We start from the raw sequence: 24426 nt of genomic DNA, 5'->3' as shown, positions 1-24426 counted from the left end.
AGCTGTGTCTTGGAGAACCCTGGGACCCTGCAAACTGCTCTGCAAAGATGAGGGAAGGGCAGCTCCCTCCGTGGCTGTGGAGTGGCACTCAGGATACAGGTGTATCCTCACACAGAACCTTGTAGCAATACCAATAGCCATTCCTATAAATCCATCAGTAGGTGTAAAGGGTAACGCTTGTTATGTGTGAGGAAAGCCTAATTGAAGGAAAGGAAGGAAGCAGGAAGTTGTCTGAATTTTTTTAATGTTGCAAACAGTTCAGTGATTGTCAGATGGCATTTAACTCTATATGAACACAAGCCTAAGCCAGCTTCAGTCTAGACTGAATGACAGTAAGGGCATTTCAGCCTTGTGGTAGACAAGGTATTATATCTGAAGGAATTTTTCATATGCTTCAGGGATGCTTGGGTGAATAGAGATGCTGTTACAAAGTAGATTTTGTCAGTGTAAATTCTCGCAGGTGCAGCATTCCCATTTTCTGCCTGGCCCTCTATTACAATTTTTTTTTTCCAACAGTATTATCTTTCACATTGACAGATGCTTAATGCTGGGAATTAAAATAGTGCTTGTGAGGAATTAGTTCTGTTTGGACCGGGCAGTGTACATGAACTCATTCTGTACTGCTAACACTGCAACTAAATTTCAAACCGCCTTTTAAATTGGATCTTATTTGGCAACTTATTATATTTTCTGTTACTGTATTTTAGAGATTGGGAGTAGCTTTAATGCAGCAATGACACATTTAAAATCAATACTAATGGTGAAAAAGATTTTTAAAACTTGTTACTCTTTTGGGCCTTGCTTTATGATAGAAAGCATAGTGTTTGTTACAAATAGATAGACCATTCCTTGGAAACGACATTTTCTTCTGAGAATGACTGAGTAATTTATTTTGTCGCTATTTCTAGTGCCAGAATTTCTCTTTGTGGCCATTTCTTAATCTTCTCCTTTTGCTGTTACAAAATAGTGTAGTAGTAGGAATATTATTGATGTCAGTGTCCAGAGTAATGTAAAGGTTATATAGCTAAGAGCAAAATCTTTTTTTTACTGTTCATTTGAAGCTACAAGTTGGAGAGCATTATAGTATTAAAAAAATAGAATATTCTGGCAGGAGATGGTATAAGTAGAAATACTAAGACAAATGTCTTTAAGAATTATTCTGTGCTAGATCACTGTGTAATGCAACTACTGTGGTTAATCAGTTGTCATTCCTTAGCTTCCTTAGTGTGCTAACTCCTTGGAATGATGAAGCCCATCTGGCCTAGACAGAGGTATTACTTTTGCAGCTGATACCAAGGTCTCAGATAAGCTTGTCTGACTAGTTGCTTGTTTTCAGTAGTGCAGTTAAGGACATTAGGCAGTGAACTGTTAGTCTGAACCCCCTTGCATATAAAATCAATATGAACTTCAGGCCAACTATGCTCGCATTTCCAAAATAATATTTAAATCAATATAGCTTACCTAACTGAAAATGTATATGCAAAAACAGGCATTCGTTTTTGGTCCCAGTTGCAGGATTAGTTCTTATTTATCCCATATCAAGTGATCAGTAGACCTAACACAGGGAAAGCAGAAATGACAGGGAAAGGAGATGCACCTGTCATGGTGAAGGCAGGATCCCAGACTGAGCTGAACCAACTTTAGAACTGTGTAACTTGTCTTTTGTAGCCTTTGTAGGAAATGGAGAAAAATAACTGGTTTGTACACAAACTTCAAATGTAAGATACCCTAGCAGTTCCAGACCAGTAGTCTTACCTTTGAATATAACATTGAGCAGACATGAGTGTTTATTTTAAGATTCCTCTGTACAGTTTTACAGAATCTGCTTTCTGGGTAATAGAAATTAGATTCCAATAGTATTTTTAAAATAGTCATTAGTCATTAACTTTTAGAGCAGAAGATAAGGGTGATATTAACAAATGATAACTCTAGCCTTCTTGGGCCATTCCCCGTGACTGCTTTAATGTGTGACAGAACAGTGTTGTCAAAGGGCCAGGCAGGTTCAGATATTTGCCTGTCATTGCCTTTTGAAGAAAGCTTTGTTGGTCTCCTTCAATAGACAGCGATGAAATATGGGGAAATAAGCTGTCATCACTAAAAGTTAGCCTGAGTTACTTTACCTTCATACCATTGCATGGCCCACACACACCATTTTTTTCTCTGTCTCAGTACAAGCAGTACCAAAGCAGTCATGAGGTACAGGATTACAGAAAGTCAGCAAAAGCACACTGAAGTAGAGAAATCTCTTCAATAAACTATATCTTCTCATACTCTTAAGGTACCCTCCTTTTAATTCTCTAATTGTAAATTAAGAATGATTAAAGTGATTGTGTTTAATATGAAGTGCCTTTTTTGAGCTGCTCAGGTGAACTCTGAGTGAACTAATATGATGGAAGAAAACCTGGTCTAGACAGTCATCTTATATCAGTACACTTGAAAAATTAGTAGGCACGTGGTAAGCAATGGGGTATTCATCACAGCAGGTAGCAGATGATTGTCAGCTTTCCCAGTCCCCTGAGCAGAGATAAGTATCCACTTATGCTTCTGTCTAGGCAACCGTAAACTCCCCATATACTAGATTATTTAAAAGGCTTCTCTTTAATCATAAATGTGACTGTTCTTGTGCTTCTCCTTAACAGCAAGATTTTAGCTGGATTCTGGACAAAATCCTGAAATACTTACGCAAAAACAGTCTTCAGCTGTATAGTGTCTTGATATATACCTCATTATCGTGACAGAAGGTTAGCCATTACTTTCTTTAAAAAAAAAATCATCCCCATGCCTTCTACCACCCTAAAAAGCAGAATCAGTTAAATATGAGCTTAAAACCACAAAGACAGTAGTGCATTTCAAATCCCAAATTAAATTTTACTGTACAGCAAAAACTGGAGAACAAACAGATGCAAATTACTGTTTTGATAATTTTGAACTGGAATCTTAAAAATCAAGAGTGTTCCCAAAATATAAAATATTCATAGCTTATATGGAATTTTCATAACTCCTTACGTTGGGTGCATCTCATGTTTTACTGTACTTTGCCTTGTTCATTAAACATTAAAGTATCTTCATATATTGACTTCACACATCATCCTTAATGTCAGATACTAATAATCAGAACTTCTAAAACTTGTACTATGCATGTGGAATTTGCTTATTGATATCTATCATAGTTGCTGCAGCCTTAAATCCTGGAGAGTATAGAAACTTTGCATGCAATAAGTAGGAAATCTGTGAGGTCCAGCAAGCAGGTGAAAGACTTAAGATGATGGCAGTATTGATAATGTTTAATCGTAATGCAATGCTAAATATTGGCCAGGGCAGGCATTGGAACAGGGTACCCAGGGGGAAGTGTTAGAATCACCATCCCCAGAAGTATTCAAAAAGTGTGTCAATGTGTCCCTTGCAGTCATGGTTTAGTGATGAACGCAGTGGTGCTGGTGCAAGGTTAATGGGTGGGCTCAACAATCTCAGAGGTCTTTTCCAAACATAATGGTTCTGTGATCATAAGGGTTCTAAGATAAGGGAATTCCTCCACTGTTGTTCTAGCTTGTTCCCTAAATTCTCAATAGAACAGTATCCATGATGATTTGTATCCCATCCGGATCTCAGCTGTATCTGGCAAGAGGGAATAGACTAGGATTTCACTGTGCAATCTGCACATTAGTAGTTGTTTTGGAGGGGTTTTTGTGTAGTGAAAACTATCTTTAATTTTCAGTTTTGAGAAGAAAAAAGAAAAATTGGAACTCTGTTGCATAGACACCTTGTGAATATCCTAGAGGCAAGACCTCTTTTTTATGTGTTTTGGCCTATAAACACTTAGATTATTGTCCAAGAGATGGTCTCAGCCATTGTCTTAAAAGAAGTCTCAAAAAATTGGATTAATCTCTTGTAGTTCCTGTGTTTTAAAGGCTGAAAATTAATTACTGGCCTCCCTTCTTCATATTGGTTTTGTAAGTACAAATAAGTAGTCATTACTTTTTTAATTTCAATACCTCATTTCATGTGTCAACAGCAGCACTACTGATGTTGTGATAGCTTCTACCTTATGAATTCCTTTTTATTAGAGAGTACATTTTCAGATTGTTTCCATTAGCAAAATACCTTCCTGTATGAATTTAGGTGGTTATGTTGTTGTTCTGAGCTCTTGTTTTTAACAGAATTCACAGTTCTGAAAGCTATACTACATCTTACATGTGTGCTCCTGTTGCAGTTGAGCTGCTTAGGCACAAAACCTTATTCCCTGTGCACAAGGAGGCAAATGCAGCTGTGCCAGCAAGCCTAAAATGTATCTATGTCCAGCATTTCTGTCAGAAGAAATGCCAGCTATGCCTCCTATGCTATGCCAGCTAGCCTAAAATGTATCTATGTCCAGCATTTCTGTCAGAAGTCTATCAGCAAAACCAACAATGCACTTGTTTAGATTATTATAAAATACAGTGTGTCTAGGCAAATGAAGTAGTGAGGTAGATGGTGCCATTAAATATTTTTTTTCTGTCAGAAAGGTACAGGTGTTCCTGGAGAGAACTAAGGTGAAGACTTCAAATTCTGCTGGAAACCTGGCAGTACCCAAGTGATGTAAGAACTTGAAACCTGTTGTATTAACTCTTCAAAGAAATGTAAACTCTTCACAAATCAGGTCATGATGATAATATTCATGCAGGCTTGGGGCAGATGTATAGTAGAACTTCAAAAGCATTAAAACCTGTAACTCAAACCATTACAATGAGCAAAGATGCTCCTTAGAAAGAGATTGAGAGTCCTGTGAAGAAACATTTTTAAAATTATACACCTGAAATTCAGTCTTTCCACAAGACTTGGGTTGGACACACTGCACTTTAGGCCCTTCACTAATGTGCCAGAATTGGGATTCTATATGAAGTCAAGAGCAGCTCAGTCAGAAGGAAGTTTGATCTGGAATAGGTTTAATCACTCCTTGAAAGTACTCATATGCTTTGCTCATGTAAATAGGACTTCCAAAATAAATTATTCAGCTTTAAGTACATGCAGTGATTCTAGCCCTTTAGTCTCTCTTGCCATCTCTTCTCACTTTATGCATAAGTGTTTGTGTGTCATGAAGTCTCACTTCTGTATCTCCTAAACATTTCAACTTTGCCTAAATTTGAAATATCTACCCAAAGCTTGAAAAGGCATTCTAGTTTTCCCCAAATCAGAAAGTAGGTTAGCTCCAGGTATAGAGGATACAGTATTTCATTTTAATTTCTTATAAAATTTCTATTTTGAAGTTTTTAACTGCCTTGGCCTAAATAGCTGATAGTGTCAATACTGCTGAAATGCAGTATTTCTGCAACTGCTAGATTGCATGCATTAAAATAAATTAGGATTCCTGCAGGTGTCTGATGAAACAATTTAGAATGTTTAGTTTAAACTAGTTCTAAGCACCCACTCCTGCCAGCATTTCTTTACATAAGTGATTTGGATTATAATTTTCATTTACAGGCTCAGCTTGAGGGAGGAATGTTTACCTCTGCTATTCTTCCTTGCATGGCTGGAGGAAAACCTGTGAAATACATGCTCTTGGAAGTTTTAAAATTAAAAAAAAAGTTTTATTTAAAAATTAAAGTTTTCTTGGGCAGCACCAGAATTCACAAAGCATATGCTCCGTTTCCCTTGGCATGACACAACTATGGAGCATGTCTCAGGGGAGACTTTTTGTCTAGGCAAGCATGAATATCCCTTCTGTGCTGAGGCCACCAGTTAGTGTCAAATAAGGTGGCAGTTCTGTTTTTCTGATAACTAGTAAATAAGCTATGCACAGACAAATCCATTCCACATTCTGAAAAATTGTGAATACTTCTAAGTGAGGGAGGTAACAGTAGTTACTTAAAATGAGAAGTTCTTAATCTGAGTGTGAGGTGTGAAATAATAACAAAGGAATTACTATGAAATTAGCCTGGTACATGACAGAATACTTTATTTGAAATATATTTGACTTCAGGGCACCAGTGCCATCCATGGGAGATGTTCAAAATAGTATCTGAAGATTTCTTTGGACAGAAGAAAGACCTTGGAATTCTCTTCCCCAGTGCTGTCTCTAACAAGCAGTGCTGGCCACCCTAAATCCTGTGTGTATGGCTTGGCTGAATGAGCTTTGTCTTCCTAATGGTAACCTTCCCACGCCTGAGGGATAAAAGGTGAATTTTGACAAAGCTGGAACAAGGTTTTTTAATTTAAAAAACAAACAAACAAAAAAGTTGCTGAATGTGCTGATTTTAAAGAAAAATAAAAATTCTTTTTATGCAGTGGTAGAAATCTTTCAAAATATGACCTTCCTAATATCCTGACAGAACAGAATGCTGAAATTTCAAGTGGACACAAGAATAAACATGCGAACTCCAACTTTTCTTCCTTATTTAAAGGAAACAAACTGGCAAAACACCTTAAAACAACAAGTTATTTCTTCAGTTGTAAATGTGTAATCAAGTATAGAATATGTTGATGATTTATTTAATGTATGAATAGGTTTCCAGTGGCTTTGGAGTCCTGTGTGGCTTTTCATTATCAGCAGATTTTTGGTGACAGGAATGTATCTCATTTAGTTATCTGGGAAGCAACACAATTTGAATAACTAACTTTCCAGTTTTAGAATCTCTTGATAGAGAAGACACAGTTTTTCCATGTCAACTCATCTTTGAACAGAATTGACACCAGGTTGTCAGAATTTTGCTTTTAAATCAAGTATTGTGCTAAAAAAAGAGTTGATCTGCAGCACCATTTCAGAAGCAGAGAAAATCATTAAGTTTAATTAGGATCAAATATTTGTTAAGCACTGGTAGATGAATTGAGTCTATTCAGTAACAGAGAAATTGTTTTTGGGTAATTTGCTGTAGTAGTAACACATGAGGCATGCATGATTGGATAAATCTGCACAGAGATCTTTTTTATAGTGAATTGTTTTTCTGTAGAGTAGCAGTTTTATTTACATAGTATATGATTTTTCCATCATTGTTAGATATCTGAATGAAAATTTACTTTGAAGCCTCACTTGTTAAATTGATAGGTTAAGGTTCCTAAAGATATTATATCTCCTCATTCTTAAATCTAATTTTTCATTTGTAGCAAATGCAAGCATGTGGAAATGGTTAAGTGACATGGTGAGAAACCCATGAAGAGTTTGTGCACTGCATTTTTAGTGTCTGAGTATACTATTCTGTGATAATGTAACAAACAAGAACCCAGGTAAGAAAACTAAATATGAATTATAGCCTAGACGTTTTTGCATTACAGCCTTTTGGCTAAATTCTGGGCCTGTCAATGTGACATATTTCTTCTTTATTTACTGAAAATCAGTTCTGTAGCTTCAAGGTAAAAATTAATTCTGTAGCTTCAAGGAGCAATCTTGAATGTTTACAGCATTCTTCCTAACGACCTTCTTTATGATTCGGGCTCAGAGTTGTCTCATTTTGAAGCTCCAGTGTTTATTTTGTCTTTAGTAGAGACAAATAGGTAAAACCAAGTGTAAATGTGCAAGATGGTATGTATAAGCTGAATGGAGGAAATAATTCAACTAGCAGTTGTCTGGACTTATTTATCAGCTGTATGATCTCTAGGTGGATGCAAAAGCATTACCTGTGTTACAGAATTTCAGAAGGAAGAATGGCAATCAATTTTTTCTTGAGTCTCAATCCTAGAATAGTTTTATCAAGATTCATAACAGTAAGCACTGATAGGGTAGTCTGACTTGCTTTTAGAAAAGAAATTTGAAATTAAAGCTGATCTTTTCCAAAAACCAAGCACTGCTCAGAGGGAGTTCATTTCTGCATTTAGTCTCTAAACCCCAAAGAAATTGTCTTTGCAAACTAATGAAGATAAAATTAAGCACTGTAGCCTGTGGCACCTCCTTCAAAGCTTTAAATGTAAATGTAAGGGTTGGAATTAGGTCAGCCATTTTCTGGATATATTTTTCTAATAGTGCTTAGTGTACTACTGGAACTGTAGAAAGCAGTGGTTTCTGGCTCTCTAAAATTGTCGAGGAGCAGTGGAAGGAAAAGGTTGTTTGAGAGTGACCTAATGGCTTTGAGTGCAGCATGTTGATGGCATTTCAGTTTCAGTCTCTTAGTTGTCATTTAAAAATGTGATGGAGTGTTTTATCCCTGCTAATAAAGTGATGAGTTTGAAAATGGGTGGATCCTCACATGAAAGACACCAAAGTACCGGGCTAAGAGCTTTCTCTGTCAGCAGCCCATACTGGTCAGTGGTGTGCCCAGCAGCAGCCAGCCTTCTTCAGCATTTAAGTAATAAGTGAGAAGAGACTGCAGTTTCTCAGGTTTAGTAAGGGCACTGTAATGTAATTGCTGTCTTTGGATGGACCAATGCAAACCCTGAGATCATTCTGACTGGGGAAATGTTTTATGCAGTCTGTCCCAGCAGCCAAGCTCTTTGCACTCAGAGCCCTCAAATGCACAGGATCTGGCAACTGATTCAGCACAGGGACAGGCACTGCTTGCTGAAGGTGATTGTAAACAAGCCACAACAAAAGTGCTTGGCAGTGTTATACCACTGAAGATTCTTTTTAATTGGGTGTTCCAAAATGGTGAAGAAACCCCAACCCAAGTTTTTGCACAGTGCCTTTTGTCCCGTTGTGTCCAATTCCTGAGTGCTTTGCAGTTAATTGTATTCACTTTCTCCTACTGAGATGAGCACAGCTGGATAGAGAACACCAAGGTTGTGGGTTCAATGCTCATATGGGCCATTCATTTAGGAGCTGGAGTCAATGATTCTTCTGGGTCTCTTCTAACTCAGAATATTCTGTACACTTCTGTTGGTGTAATGAAGATGTCCTCAGAACTAAACCTGGTCAAATAAGGTACTTGCTAAAAAAAAAAAAAAGGGCATTTTTTGGTGACTGTTGAAGAAAAGGTGTTTCCATAAAGTGTTCTGTCACAGGATGGAAATGTTTTTATTAAGTATTATACAAATATTATTCTGCTTGGCAAACTCTACCTGAGATAACAGCAGATGTATACTTTGTAACTTAGCAGTGATGCCACTCAAAACAGGGTTTGTGAGTTTCTCTAGGAGACGAAATAAGAAAATTCAGAAGCTGCATGGGTTCTGGTAATAAGGGTAGATATTTGTGTTTGGGGATAGCATTTGGGTAATACAAACCAGCAGTTACTCTGAAACTTGACACCTCCTCCAAGCCTAGGCAAATATTTCCACAGCTCCTGGTGTCAAACTCAGGATTTACTTTTACAGCCCAAAAGCATATATGTGTGCAAAACCAGGAATTTATTGTTAGTCTGTCAATGTTATAAATTCAGTCAAAACAGACCAGTACTGTTACTGGTTAACTGGCCTGTTACTTTTTCCTTGTAATGGCAAGAATTCAATTTGCTGGGCTATTCTGGACTTGGCAACAGAAGCACAGAGTTTGAAGTTTCCTGTGGCCTGTCTACCATCTTTGATTTTGGGATGAAAGTAATGCCTCAAATCTTAGAATTTTTTGTGTGCATCTGGAAATCTCCTCCTATTGGGGTTGTTGGCTGCCCATTGCTGTCTACATATTTACCTACTGTTTCATGTTTACCAGAGTGAATCTTATAAGAGCTTTTCTGTGTGAATTATGTTAGTTAGCAGTTTTCTAATTTCTTCTAGTGAACACTTGGTTATGAGGCCTCCAGTTCTCTAGCCAATGGTTTCGGAAACAGTTTCTTTCTAATTAAGCTTTCACTTGGAATTTTCTCTCTTTGTAGCAGAGTTGCAGTTGCTGTGATCAGAGAGATGGTGTCTAGGACAGTAATTCAGAAGGGAGTTTAGTTACAGACTTATATCCTTACTATATGGCATCCTAATTAGGTTTAATTGTATTGACCTTTAAAGAGAATGCGAGTAATCTGCAGTTTTAACGAAGGAGAAAAAAATCACAAAATAGTGTTGAAAGAGTACTTGAGTACTTTTAAGTAGAGTTATATACAGGTGGATAACATTGAGCCTGTTAATATGGTGAAAGTGCCCTTTAGTAGATAATAGTAATAAGTATATTTTAACTGTCAAAAGAATATAAATTACGTACTTGAACTGCATAGTCTTTCAAACAAATACTATATGACTTGTTTAAAATTAAGAGGAAATAGTCTTTCCATGTTTGTGAATGTACCTTTCTGCCTTCTTTGTGGGAAGCATTAAAGTTTCTGGCGTTACAGTTTCTGGCATTGCAGCTCTAGTACCAGAAAAATGTGAGAACTAAGACCTCTGTAAAACCAAAAGGAGATGTGTCAATTTTTTCTGCAAGAATGTCTTGTCCATTCGAAATAAGGATTTAATATCATGACTACCCAACAGCTGCTGTTTAAAAACTCCACTCTGCAGACAGCAGCTGAACCACTCACTCTGTAGACTGGATTGGAATAAGCATGTCTGATGAGCATCTGAGAATGATAGCTGGAAGGCAACACTCATGACAGCTGGACCAGTTAATATAGACACTCATGCCTAGTGTTGTGCAAAGACCAGCACTTGAGATCCTGGTGAGTAGATGGGGAGCATGGAAGGGTACAGATGACACAGGGTGCATTTTCTAATACGGTCCATAATTATACGCACCATTTCATGTATGTGATACTAATTGCATACATAATTTCTGGCATGCTGGTCCTCATGGTTACCCAGCTATGGAATTTACATGTGATTTTTCTTTGTCCATATGCAAATTTTATCACTTATTTTCACATGCAGTCATCTGCTGTATTGCGCCAGGGTGTACTCATCTGTGGGCTGAGTCAAGGCTGTCCCAAAATCACACTCAGCACTTCTAGTCTGGAAAGAATATATGTTTTGGTTATGAAAGAAATTATTGGGCAAAATATTTGGTGTGATCAGATCACATGTTTTTTAATTACTGTGTTTTCTCGGCTCTTCTGTATTCCAGAGAGAGTATGTCAGATGCTGCATTGATTTAAAGCAGATTGCTCATCTAGGTATTAGTAATGCTCTGTACAATTCAGTGTGGCTAATGAAGCACTGCGTGCTACCTTCGGGGGCTGTAACTATGGCTTGGAATAAAAATATGACCTTGACATTCTTTGAGCTGCACAATGAAGTGGTCGATAGGAAATGACTATGGTTTGTTATCCTATATGGTCACAGAGAAAACACACATTATGTTCCCAAACACAAAGGCATGTAAAAGCTGAAGAGGAAAGTGACTTACCACTCTTAATACGTCCAAGTGAACTGTACATTTCCATTTCCTATTGTACAAAATATCCTTTGTTGACAAGCTATGTTTACATTGAGGTGATTGGGCACTCTTCAAGTGATTAGTGGAACAGATGCACTCATATGCTAGGTATTCCAGTAAGACATGATTGTGACAAAGATACAGTTCATTGAAATGCCTTTTATCTTTGTGGGATAGCTACCTGGCCATCTCAAAGGTTGCTTCAAATTTGGGGGAAAAAAGTAACTCTGATGTTAAAAATTGAGGCCGGTATCTGTCATGCTTATGTTCTTAACTACAGTAAACAATGGGAGCAGCTCTGGAGTAGTGCATTAACTTTTCATTTCTATTTTTCATGAGACATTGATGACTCATTGTAAAACTTTAAATCTGAAATGTTCTTTTTTTCCAAGTTCAGTTCCAAGATACTCTTGCAAATTACATGGATAGTTTTAAAATAAAATATATTGAACTTCTTAAGTATGCCTCTGTTCCTGGAATGACAAGGATTTAATATATTAATTGTAGTGGAAATATGTCATTTTAAATAAAATTCTTGACACCACAATACAGATTATAGTTGAAATAATGTGAAATTCTTAGCAGTCAAAAATTACATAGTCCAAGAAATTACAAACAACAAAATCTTTTTTAAAAAACCTTGCCTCCATTTATATGCCTCCCTTCACTTTGAGTCAATGACTTTGATTCTTATCTCCTTTTCAATCTAGATCAGTCAAAAAAAAAAATCCAGCCATTATTTTTTTCTATGTGTTTCTTGTTCCTGTTTTCAGAATTGGATGTGTACTTTGACCTTAGCTGTGTTGTTGAGATTGTGGAGCTTGTTACAGTAATAGGTAATGTCTGTTGGGTTTGCTGCTGTATTTTATTATTATAATTATTATTTTACTTATTTTTTATTTCTCACTGTCTTCTGGGTAAAAGCTTTAGGTCTGTTCTTTTTCTTGGCAGATCTTGGCTTTAACTCTTCTGCCTAGCTGGATGCACATGAGAAGTGCTCAGGGACGACTGTTGAGCATATTTGGGCTTCTGTCACTTTCCCAGAGAGTGCTACTGCAACAGAGCTCTACCAAGGCTTTTATTGTACTACTCTTCTTACATCCTGTTATGTGAAGTGAAGCTCTTAAATGTTTCCTGATCTCAGTAGGGAGCAGAGGTAGCCCAAAAATATACCAATCAGGCCAAAATGTCTTCAGGCCTGGCCTCTTCATCAGCTCTTTGCCCAGTCATCTTTTTGTTTTAGGGCTTCATTGCCTTTTTCTAACTATCTGTCTTTTCAGGTTGCTGATTTCTTTTATTATTTAGCAAACCTTTTAGTTCTACTCCTATTTGTCTTTCTGAGATCACATTTTCTGGAAAAAACAATGGAAAGCAAGTCTTACTCATTTCACCAGTTCATTAGGTGATCTGTTACTTTCACTTTATTCACCACATTATTCATCACTCAGCATTTTAGAGGCAAAGTGAGGTTAGTTCCCTGGTTTAACCATACCAGGAGATTTGGATGCTGTTGTGTAAGTGGAAGCCATCAGGTGCTAGTGGTTGTGTGTTGTTCCTGTTCTGGAAGATATGAAACGTGTCAATAATTCTGTCCTGTAAAAGTGTTAAAAGCTAATTTAGAGTTCATAATAGAACAGAGATTTCCTGAAGGAAACTGGAGAGTTTGATTTCTTTGCTCCAATACTGTGGTATATGTGGCTTCTTTGTCTTCTGAACACCAGATACCTTTTAGTTGGTAAATCATGAGCTTGGTCCTGATCTTTCCTGCTAGTCTGATGTTGGTGTGCTGTATGTCGATTTATTATACTGTTTATATGCACATTTCTTTTGTAAAGTGCTTATAAATGTTTTATAGACTTGTAGTTGCAGGGTTCATGTAGAGGCAGTAGTCATATAGTTAACTACAGTGGATATTGCATATAGTTAAACACAAGCTGGTTTCATTTATACATTCAAAGGAGTCCAAATTAAAAAATCTAAGATGTGATCTTGCTGTTATGAATCCATGGAATCATCCAACAGAGTTTGTTTACAATGTCACACATTTTGGTGTTTCTGCTTTATGCAGGGAGATGTGTAATTTTTGCTTGCTACAAGAAGTCATGCAGTGTGAGAAGATGAATGAGCTGCAAATTTAGATTGTTTTGGAAACACTTGTCCAAGTTCATAGCTTTGCCTTTGATGCTACAAGTTTAATAGAGAATTTGGCTAGATGTTGAACATCTGCATCATTGGCCTTAACAAAAAATGTAAATGAAGAGAAAAAGGAGATCTACAGTTGAGCTGTGACGCATTTGCACGCTTTCTCCTCTTAGGCTGCGCTGACTGTTAGGGAACACAGACACGCTTCCCTGATGACATGGGACAAACTGCTTCCAAAACATCATACAGCCAGGGTCCAGGTTAGAATTTACTTCAGTTTAGAAATTCAGACTCTTCTGTATTCTATAGGATACCTAGATAGGACAGTTTACTTGAAATCTCTGGAATTCCTTCAGGGCCTGTGGAAGACAAGTGTACATGCAATGAGGATTCAGGTACCCCAGACAAGCAGTGCAGAACTGTGCTAGTTCTAGAAAAGACATGTAAACGTGGCACCATACCTGTGATAGTAAGATGTGTGTGGGAAAATGTGGGACCCTCGCTACTCTTGGATTAAATTATCTTTTGTGCTGTATTATCCTTCAGAAACCTGGAAGTTTGGAATGATGCCAGCTTGCGATCTTGAAGCAATGGCAACTGAATTTTATAAACATACACTTAGAAAACTGGAAGTACTAAACTCAGCAGTATGATTATTATATGTCTGGGTTGTTCAGTTGGCTTGGTATCCCAATCTAAACATTGTATCCTAATTCTGTGTTTCTGTATTTACATGCATGGCCTCCCTGGGAATTCTGCAAGAAATTGGATAGCAGGTGTTGGTATTCACACATACATCTGTTGTTAAGGAGAATTTAAATCTGCATGCTCTGTCTCATTAACAGATATCACTGTACCTAAGTTACTATTAGTAAAAGTTTAGTGAAATATTTGTTCACTCTTGTTGCAATTGTGTTCTGAATTTGGTTTTACTCAGCAAGAGATTTGCAGTGGTCGGTGCATTTGTTCCCCTTGGTTTCTCTCCCAAGCTTATCTGCTATTCATGACATTCATCAGTTATAGAAAGCAGCACCAAGAGAAGATATATAAAAGCACAAGTCACACATCCTATTTTTTTTAGAGCTAGCACACAAGAAAATATTTATTTCTTACCTTTATAGGTCTTTTTTCCTGTTTAAAATTAATAATAATTTTCAGTTTTGTCTCTCTTCTTTGAGCAGCTAGTGAAATACTTGTTTGCAATATAAAAATACTAAATATATAGAATGAGCTTTGTTTGTGTGCATTCTTCCCACAAATATGATGCCTTCATCTTGTTCTCTCAAGGGCTGAGTTTTCCATCATCCATATTTTATTAGTGTTGTTACTTAACCCATTGCAGGGGGTAAAGAGGGGGATGGGAAGGTATCTGTTCTGGTAGCCATCAAGATGCTTTTTCTTCTCCTGAAATGTTTCCTGCTAACATTTTGTATTTCAAAATAGCAGTCAGCATACAGTTAATGGCATTTAAATGTATAATAAGGAATTCCTACATGTAGGATAGGAAGGACAAATTAAAAGGCTGGATTAAAGTGGTTATATCAACAAAATCTGGCATTTGGAATTTATCAAAGGCAGAGAATATTAAATCTTAGCAAGCCATGCCTTTTCAGCCCTAAGGTTTTGTCACCTTGTCACTGATGTGAGTTTCTTGGTATAGCAGATACTTTGTGTGTGAAATAAGGTGGGGGTAGGTTCTGAAGAAAATTACTGGGGTTTTTTTGTCAGCTCTTCAAGTGAGCGAGGCACCCTTATCTGCTGTCTTCTTTTCCTATTACCATAAATACAACCTTTCATATACTTTATAATGCAGAAGTGAGGCAAAACCATGCAAACCAGTAACAAAGGGCTTTGTGTTTGAGAGCTGCTGGGAAAAACACACTAGTAAAAGAGTCTACACAAAATTTAGTATAATTTTCTTTATTTCACTGTGTATGTTAAATTATTAATTTATAAAACTACTAGCAGTAGTTTGTTCGTCAGTAGAGAATTGCTATGCACACAAAAATAATCTGGCTTTAGAAACCATTTATTAGGCTGTTCCTTTTCATGGCATTAAAATACATCAATAATTTTTTAATTCGTAACATTTTTATTATTCTGAGAGAAAGCTTGTAACCTTCTGAATTCAGAGGTGAATAGATTTGGTTTAGGTTTTATAGTTTCTCAGTTTTGCAGTAGCTGCAGTTTTTTCAATATTAACATAATTTAATCTTTACCGTAAGGCATGATCAGTAATGCAGTGTCAAATGGTAACTGTCAGCTTCTTAAATTTTTCATATTGGTATTCAACTTGACAGCTAATTTGCAAATCCCCTCCCCCAGCACATGTGATGCTATAACTTTTAGTATGGATGAATCTTCTGACTCCAGAGCTGGAAATACAAATTCAACACAGTATGATCAGGATTCTTTTACATGAGCAACAATATTCAGTGTTTTAGAGGCAAAAGATATACATGACTTCTCATTTAATGCAAACAGGAAAAACAGACAAAGAAGCAAAAGACAAATAATCTTGTGGTTTCCACTGGAAATTTCTGTAAGTATGACCAATCAGGTAGGTAGGGAAATGTGACTTTATAGGTTCCCACCTAATAGGGCTGCCCCTTTGTAACCACATACCACACAAGAAGGCTTTGGATGCTTTTACTATATAAAGATATGTTCACGTCAAGCAGTTTGACTGACAGTTTTGTAAACTGAAGTGTTGTGTATTCTTAGAAAAGAAACAACATCTTGTGTCTAGATATGGAAAAAATATTTGGAGGGGACATTTTTGGAATGAATTAAAGGAAAGAAATAGCCTATAAAAAGTTCGACAAAGCAGAAAGCATAAAAATATCCCTGTACTTGCTGCATTGCAAAACTTCAGAGTTAAAGCTGCTTTTCCAGTTCTCACAGTAGCCAAAAAATTGTTTAGGCTGCTTTTAATACAAGCTATCTGAGCTCAGTCAACCGTGTGCACGTAGAAAATGTATGCTTTCTAGTAGGCAAAATCAATGCTAAAAATCTGTTTCATGTGAGGGGTTTTTTTTTCTCTGAGGCCTAAATCCATCAGATTTCTACAGTGCATGGTTAGTTGTAGCTTGGGAATAATCCCATCCTTATATAGAAAAGCCTGTTTTTAGAGCTCAAAGAAGACTCTGGATTCTATGAGCATATATTAAAGATTTTGACTCAGAGCCCTAATATATTTAAATGGGAAAGCTAGGAATGGAATCCTGCTACAAGCCTGGTATTAGCCATAATTACAGCTTCAGATATTCAAATCAGAAAGTTTAATTTCTCCACAATATGCACAGATTTGTGTCTATGAAATACACCATAGCAATGTCTGTTACAGGGAATACATCAACACTGTTGTCAGTAGAAGAAAAATTATTATTATGGCAGCAATTTTCCTTTGCCTTGCTTTCCATCATTTCTCAGCTTGCAGATTGTCTCATGTCAGAAAACTCTTGTATCATGTGAAATAATGCTATCATTCAAGGCTAAAATGGATAAGTAGGCAGTTCTTGAGCTGCTGATTCTATTTAACACATTGGGAGCAGAGCTCACCCTTGGCCTTCCTTTTCTGTGTGCAAATTCCAGATATTGTGCCTGAACAATTGGCATCTGCAGTGGGACCAAAACACTGAACAGAGGATGTGCAAAGCCCAAGCAGTCCTGTGTTGCTCTTGCTTCACAGCTGATGCATCCTCTGTACTGTAGTGATAATGTAATGTTGTGGCATCATAATTTATCCTAGCAGCATGACACAGTATTAGTACAAAGCCCTGAAGCTAGTGTCCTCATTTGAGAACCTGTGAAAATCTAAGGTTATTTTTGGATCTTTGCATCCTTCAGATATGGTTTATAAGATGTGTAACAGCCTCATCTGTCTTAAGACAGCAGAGGAAACTTGCTTCAGGCTTTTCTATCATCCAGTTCTCAAAGTACCCTCTTTGTGTACCTATCCTATTAGGGAAGGTTGGATTTTCAGCAGAGATGACTGAAGACAGAGCACTAAGATCAGCTGAGACTCCCATGCCTTTGACAGGAGCTAAGCTGAGCCATGACAGAGCTGAGCCTGAGCCGTGCAGGCTGGAGGAGAGGCAGGAGCAGAGTGTTGCTGCCTTTCCCTTCTGCTCACCTGCCTTTGGCCAGGGAGCATTGCACTGCCTTCAGTGTCAGAAAGCACTGCCCTGCTTGGTCACTGCTCGCTCAGGGAAAATGTCTGACAAAGCCATTGCATGCCATGAAACAAAAAGGTCTGGAAATTGCTATAATATTGTAAATTATTCCACCGAGGTAAGGTCAGGTGTCACTGCATAGATTCTGTAGGACTTAGAATTTAATACCTTTTTTGTGATTCAGTATTTACTCTGGGAAGGAAAGCAAGTTATAAAATATGACTACATACCTTATCAGGGCTACTAATCTTGCTTCTGGTGCCTTGTGGCCTTCCCCTACATTGATTTATTTTCTTCATTCAAGAGAAAGGAAAAATTCAGTATATGCATCTGTGCTTTTTATTTTAGATGAACTTTTAATATTGTGTAGGAGTCGTGCTTTCTGATACACCTTTCTTGAGTATGAACTGAACATTTCCTCTTAGTGCAAGCAGGATGAAATGGGTTTAATGAATCTCATGAAACAATTGTTTATATACAAAAAGCTTAATGAACAAGTTTAATGAATCTCATGAAACAATTGTTTATATACAAAAAGCTATTTTCACGTATATGGGCTGGGAATGTTTCTAAATAGGAACCCACAGTCATCTAATTAGACACGCATGGTGTTAGTAGGCATTTGTAGTACTCACAGGACAAAGACAGGGATCCCTGCTGAAAATTTCCATTAAAAAGATAATTGCATGGCACAAGGTCTTTCTAAAAACCTTGCTTAAATTTTTTCCTGTTTTTAATTAGGTTCTCAGGTCTAGATCTAAATGGAGTGAAAACAGAAAAAAGGATTTACTTTTGTAGGTAGTAGAATTAATCATGCCAGCAGCGACTATGGAATTGTGAAAGATTCACAATTCACAAAACCAGAGTGTTTTGCTTACAGTTTTGTGATCTGATGATCCTGGTAGAATTGAGTGTTTGGTGTATACACAGATAAATTATTTCATATTTTGCATGCATTATGATAGATTACATCTGGTAAGTTAATAACTAGAGTACCTAGGTGTGTGCTACCACTACCAGGAATGTACAAATGTTCTTTTTTCTCAAGATGAGATTTCTAGGAAGTTTTTTTTCTCCACCATCACCCTATTGGACTCAACTGTGTGAAAAGCTGATGAAGGCAGAGAACACCAGGCCACTCTGGTATGCCCCTTAAGAGGAAATGATCAAAAAAATGCCTGGTTTTTGTCTTAGGTGGGAGTAATGTACTTTCTTTAAAAATAAAAATTTTAAAAAAACAAAAATGTGTCAAAAGTACACATTAGTAACAAGTACAGCACAGAGTAACCACCAGTTCCTGTGAAAAATGTTGTTGAATTAATTAAAAAGTTGTTTTCACTGGTAACATCAGTGTGAATTACTAAAACTGCATAAATAGGTAAAGAGGCATTTGCACATTTTCAGTCAGATTTGGAGAGCAGCCAACATAGTGGTTACTGGAGTAATTTTACCATAAAATTTAGATGGAACCTAAAAGAAGTATGATGAATTTCAGCTAAGTTAGAGGTGCTCAATGTAGGGGCTATAGGCTACATTGAAATAATCTGTTATTCTTGGTCAGCATAAAGAAGGAAGGGATGTAAAGTCTTAGCTGTAGCCTAGTTATGAAGGGAATGAGAGAAAGTTATCATGCACAGATGAACATGTTTGGTTACAAACCTTACATGGTGTGAGATGATACACGCAACCTGTAATAATACCATGAAGAAGTTGTTTTAGAGAATATTGTTAACTTTAGAGAATATTGTTGACTTTACATTGTCTTTCTGCTGTGTAGCATGCTTACTGAAATAATTTTTAATGGGCACCTCTAGATTGAAGAATAACAATGGATCTCAAAGTATATTCAGCAAAATTGTAGGATGGAAACTAAATCTGCTTCTCAAGGCCTTAGCAAGGGCTGGAAGAGAAAAACAAAACGTTTTGTGGTTTGTAGAGGTTCTCAGTCAAATGATTATTGCAGGTTGGACCTAGCAAAGATACAGGATTCCCACATCTCTGGCCAGTACAAGAATTGCAAGTTGCAGACCTAGTACTGTACTGCTTGGGCTGGGATTGGGGAATCACAAGGACAGGGTTTGGACCTGGGAAGTCCTGGTCCTTTCACAGGGAATAGCTGACAGCTGATGATTCCTGCCACATTATTGCACAAAGGTCAGTGCACTCATGTCAAACATGATTTTGTGCTTGTTAGGAAGGCCAGTTGAGAAGACAGACCAATAATAGAATTAAACTTTTGAGAATTGCTGATAGTTGTCTGTGCCATGTTTGCAGTTTCACAAAGGTTTATTCTGAAATGTTATAAATGCACAGGGACTGCTATTTCAAGTTCTCTAATTAGCTAAAGAATCATATAATTACACACTGGGATGTCCTAAAGGTGCCTGTCCTTCTAGCTGCCATTCATGTCAATTGTCATGAGCTTCAGAAAATGCTAGGAGGGTATTTGTGTAACCGTTACACCACAAGAAGCAAATTAATATACGTATGTATAATTTTTACTTCTTGGAATGCAGGTCTCTGCAATTGTTGGCTTTTCCACCAATTTTTACATAGCAAAATATAGGTGTAAAAATAAAGATGTCAGGAAGATTTGGAATGGCCTTTGGATGCTAATTTTTCTCTCAGAAAAGTGAGTCACAACAGAACACAAATGTAAAGACTGAACTCACAGCAGCAAATAGGTCCCATAAAAACTCTAAATTAGGTCAAACACTGATACGAAAACTGATCCCAGCTGGGGACGGTGCAGAACTGTGAGTTAAAGCATTGGACAATTCTACTGAGGGAAAGTAAAAATAGGTGAAGTGCCTGTTTTTGTCTTTGATGCTTTCAGGTACCTCTGATGTGTTGGGTTGTCCCATAGTCTTTTTTGGAATGTTGTTTTAACAGGTAGGAAAAAATGTATGCCACACATCTGCCATAAAAAGCAGGAAAATTTGCTTCATAATTAATAAATGCTTTAGATGTGTTTATGGAAATGAAAATAACCTCTTCAGACCTGTGCTTTAGCCATGTTTTGCCTTGACTCAAGCCGTGTATCTGTTTTCACCTACCAGTTTGTGGTTAGGTGGTGGGATTTTTTCACAACTTATTTTAAGAAAATAGTAAAATAGTCACAATCAACCAAACTTCTTTCATCACAAATGCCTAGTAAAAACATATAGTGAAAAGGTAGCTAAGACTGTTGTCATATCCTTGGCCATTTGCCTCTCTGTGTTACTACTTGCATTGGAAGTTGTTTACATTATGGGATCGATTTGACAGGTAATAAATTAGCTATAGCTGTTGAACGTGAGTCTCAAAAGCTATTTGCCACTGTGTTAGTGTGGCTAAGGCATTTATGTTTCTTTACAGGGTAAAATGAGAATATTTTTGAATTTACTCTGAATAATGGATGCATTATGTGTATACATCTGTACAAGCTTTCTGCTAAAAAGCTAAAATAAAAAATTCCTATGATGCTTAGACTGGTCCAGGTGGCAGAGGCCAGAAATAATTTATCAAAAAAGTTAGCCTGTAATTACAGATCTTGAGTCTTTATTTGTGTAATAATTTTTCATGGACACCTCTAGGAACTTTTGTTGGCTAATGCAAAAACAGCTCTAAAAAAAAATCACCATTTTACCTACAGTAAGCTTAAGCTTGTGCCAAAAATGAGCTTGTGCATACTAAAATTGTGTCAACACACTATAAAAAGAACCCAGTACATTTATTGTAGATTAAACATGCACATTTTTTTATTCTAAAGCTGAGCTACAGAAAACGCAATTCTCCCTTACCTCTGCAATGTTCACTCACTTTACTGATGACACACAATGTGCAGTTGTTCAGGATGCACTTCAGAGAATGGCTAAACCCATTCTTCTTCCCAGGCTTATTTCTGACCATAATTTTCTTGGTGAGCTCATCAAAGTCATTTTATGCCATTTCCTCGTGTACTGCCATCTGTTGTTTTTTTTTAGTTGATTTATTTTTTCTTTGTTTTGTTTTGTTTTTTTTAATATATAAAAGGCAAAAGAGCCCCTCTTCACCACTGCATGTTTTTTCTTGATATGCAAAGTAATGGCATTCAGACTCAAAGCTCTGGAACTGCCTGAGTTTAGACAGGCTGTCCACTGCTACTTCCAAAGCACAAAAATGGAATGTGTGGAAGAGTTAAAATGGAGCTGGAGAGTTGGCCTGTGACCACCCCTGACATTCCTTGTGATACTCTTGCTCGTGCAGCTCCTGTGCAGGTGGCTGTCATTGCTCAAAGGTGTGCAATCCACATCTGTTCCTCTGGGGAGGTTCACAGGTCCTGTTCTGCAGAGCTGCTCCTTGGGCTGTGAGCACTGCCTGGAGTCATTTCATCCCTGGTGCAGGACTGGTGAATTTCCCGAGTTACCTTTCAGCCTGTTCCTCCAGCACTTCAGGGATCCCTCCATTGTAACAGGAACTTCCCAAGGCTGGTGATCTCCATGAATTTGAATTTGCTTGTTACTAATGACCCATACATGCACTATTTCAAGGAATGTTTACTTTTTTAATAAGGAGCCAAACTTATAAGTCTGGTAACCTTTGTGCCAAATGGACATGAAATTCCAGAAAGTTCAATGCAGAAATTCCTGGCAGGCATTTTTTCTTGTTCCTTCACAGAATATTTTGTTTCATTTATTTAACAAAATGATACTGCCAGAGTTCATATTGATTCTTTGTCTCACATTGAGAAATGAGTCCAGGTGCCCTGAGGTGCAGTCCAGTACCTAAAACCATATGGTTAATTTACTCTGAGATCAGTTACAGACTATTTGTTTAAAGGAAGCCTTAGCAGTCTAAGTTAATATAGCAGAAGGTTCATTAGCATCTGCTCCACAGTGTCCATTGTGGCTACTGTGAGTTAGTTCATGTCTCAAAATTGCCACTTTTTGCTCCCAGGAAGAATTCTCCAGGCTCCTCTCAAATTCCTTTTAAAAAGAGTTGTCAAAAGCGGTGCAGAGAAAATTACTGTTACAAAACCACTGCCTGCTTTCTCTGTTATTAAACTCTTCCCATGTCTGTTTGCCTGGAAGCAGCTACAGGAGCTCCAAAGATGAGACGAGCAGGCAGTGGAGCAGCGCTGCTCAGCTAGTGGGATGCTGTGACAGCTCTGACCTCTGGGTGACTTGCTAACTCTACACCCAGTGGAAGCTCAAAACAATTACAGCCTGTCCAGCTACACCCACATTTGTTTCCTGCTGTCATACCTCAAGGAAGTCTGTGTGGGACAGGGGTGTGTAAAATGTTCTGCGGCAGCCGAACAGTAGCGGCTGAAAACAACACAGCTTATTGGTGTTAATGCCCATCATCTTCATGTGTGAGCCATACGTGCAAAACTCTGTGGAATAAAATTTTTGCTAAATATAATTAGCTGAGATGTGTTGGAGTGTGGCAGTTCACTGTAATTTAGGTTTATATTCACTTAGCCTAGCTTTCTTGGAGAAAAAAGTAAATGGTTTGATAACCTTCGGCACAGAGTGTCGATGAATTACAAACTAATGTCCTGTGCTGAATAATTTTTTATAAGACAAATTTCAAAAGAAGCATTTTAGTAAAGGCATGCCTGCTTTTCTTTGAATCTCAAGATCTCTATTATCTAGCTTGGTAGATAGTGTGAGTGGCTTTTTGACAGCAACTTTATTGAATAACGTATCAGCTCATATACAGTATAAAAATTCTCAGATGAAAAACTGACATCAGTGGAGAGGAGGGCTCTTCATCCTCCCGTGTCTTGGAAACAAGGCTTGAAAAAATCAAGTGCTTTTTACTTCTGTATGTGGTGATATTTATGTAGCAGGTAACAACATTGATCTTGGTTACTTCAATAAAATAATGTTTGTGAAGTCCTCAAGATCTGGTTCAAATATGCTGGTAATGGTTAAGTCTTAAAAGGAAATAATTTGTGTTTTAAACATTTAGAGAAAGTTTTTAACATAAGCTGCTATGGTCAGATTTTCAAAGCACAGAAGTTGATGGAGAACAGCAATGCAGGAATCTTACTCAATTTCTTCAAGTATCTGTTTCTACAACAATGTTCACTGTGGGTGCTCTTTTAGAATATAAATATGTGGTTGTGTAATTATATATTTCATGGGGCAAAAGGAATGACAGGTTTTGTTCCTTTGAGATAACATAAACAAAAATGTTTTGCCCCTGAAGCAGGCTGTCTTAATGCTGTGAAGTCAGGAAACCATTAGATGTCCTTGGTGGTATGGTAATCATGAATTTTTCAGGTAAAACAAACTTTTATGGTAAAAATGAATTTTTCTCTTATAAAGTATACTAAAAACTGAAGTGATAAATAGGGAAGAAAAGGTGACAGAATTGCTTTTTGATAGTTGTTGATAGTTACACCATTTTTGACAACGGTCATTTGAATTTCATAGTAAGGTGATACTTTAGAGACTCTTGCATAGAAGTTACTATAGAACTTGTATTAAACACCGAGCACAAATTGTGTACAAGAATTTAAGACAAAATCTGCTCCCTTGTAAGTGTATCTATCACAAAACAAAAATTGTGAATTATCTGAAATGAAAAAGCCCAAAAATTATTTTAGAGCCACTGAACAGATCTGCTTTGTGGTGCTTCTGCAAGCAAGCCCTCATATGGCAGCATTCCAGCCATCATATGTACATTCTGTATCTGCTTTCTAGAAGCAAAATGCAAAACTTTTGTATTGTAGTAATTGTTTTGTCCCCTTCTATTTGCTGTATATACAGGTAATACAACAGTATATATTCTTGACCATTAATGTGTACAGGCCACTACAAATTGTGATTTATTGCACATTAAGTGTAGCAATGTAGTGGTTACTTGCGGGTGACTTATTCATGCGTAGTAGTAGTTTGTATTTACATAGTCTCTAAATTAAAAACAACAAACCAAGAA

General features: G+C 37.2%; 1 protein-coding gene across 6 annotated transcripts in view; it reads left to right on the top strand.

The window, feature by feature from the left end:
* SORBS2 (sorbin and SH3 domain containing 2) overlaps positions 1-24426 on the top strand; it is a 145150-nt gene that overhangs the window by 25122 nt on the left and 95602 nt on the right. The gene's annotated exons all lie outside the window — the stretch shown is intronic.

This window comes from Passer montanus, unplaced genomic scaffold, assembly GCF_014805655.1.
Source record: "Passer montanus isolate IOZ18808 unplaced genomic scaffold, ASM1480565v1 scaffold14, whole genome shotgun sequence".
In the NCBI taxonomy this organism is placed as follows: Eukaryota; Metazoa; Chordata; class Aves; order Passeriformes; family Passeridae; genus Passer; species Passer montanus.
Note: the sequence above shows the minus strand (reverse complement) of the source record. Positions and strands in the feature narration are given on the sequence as shown.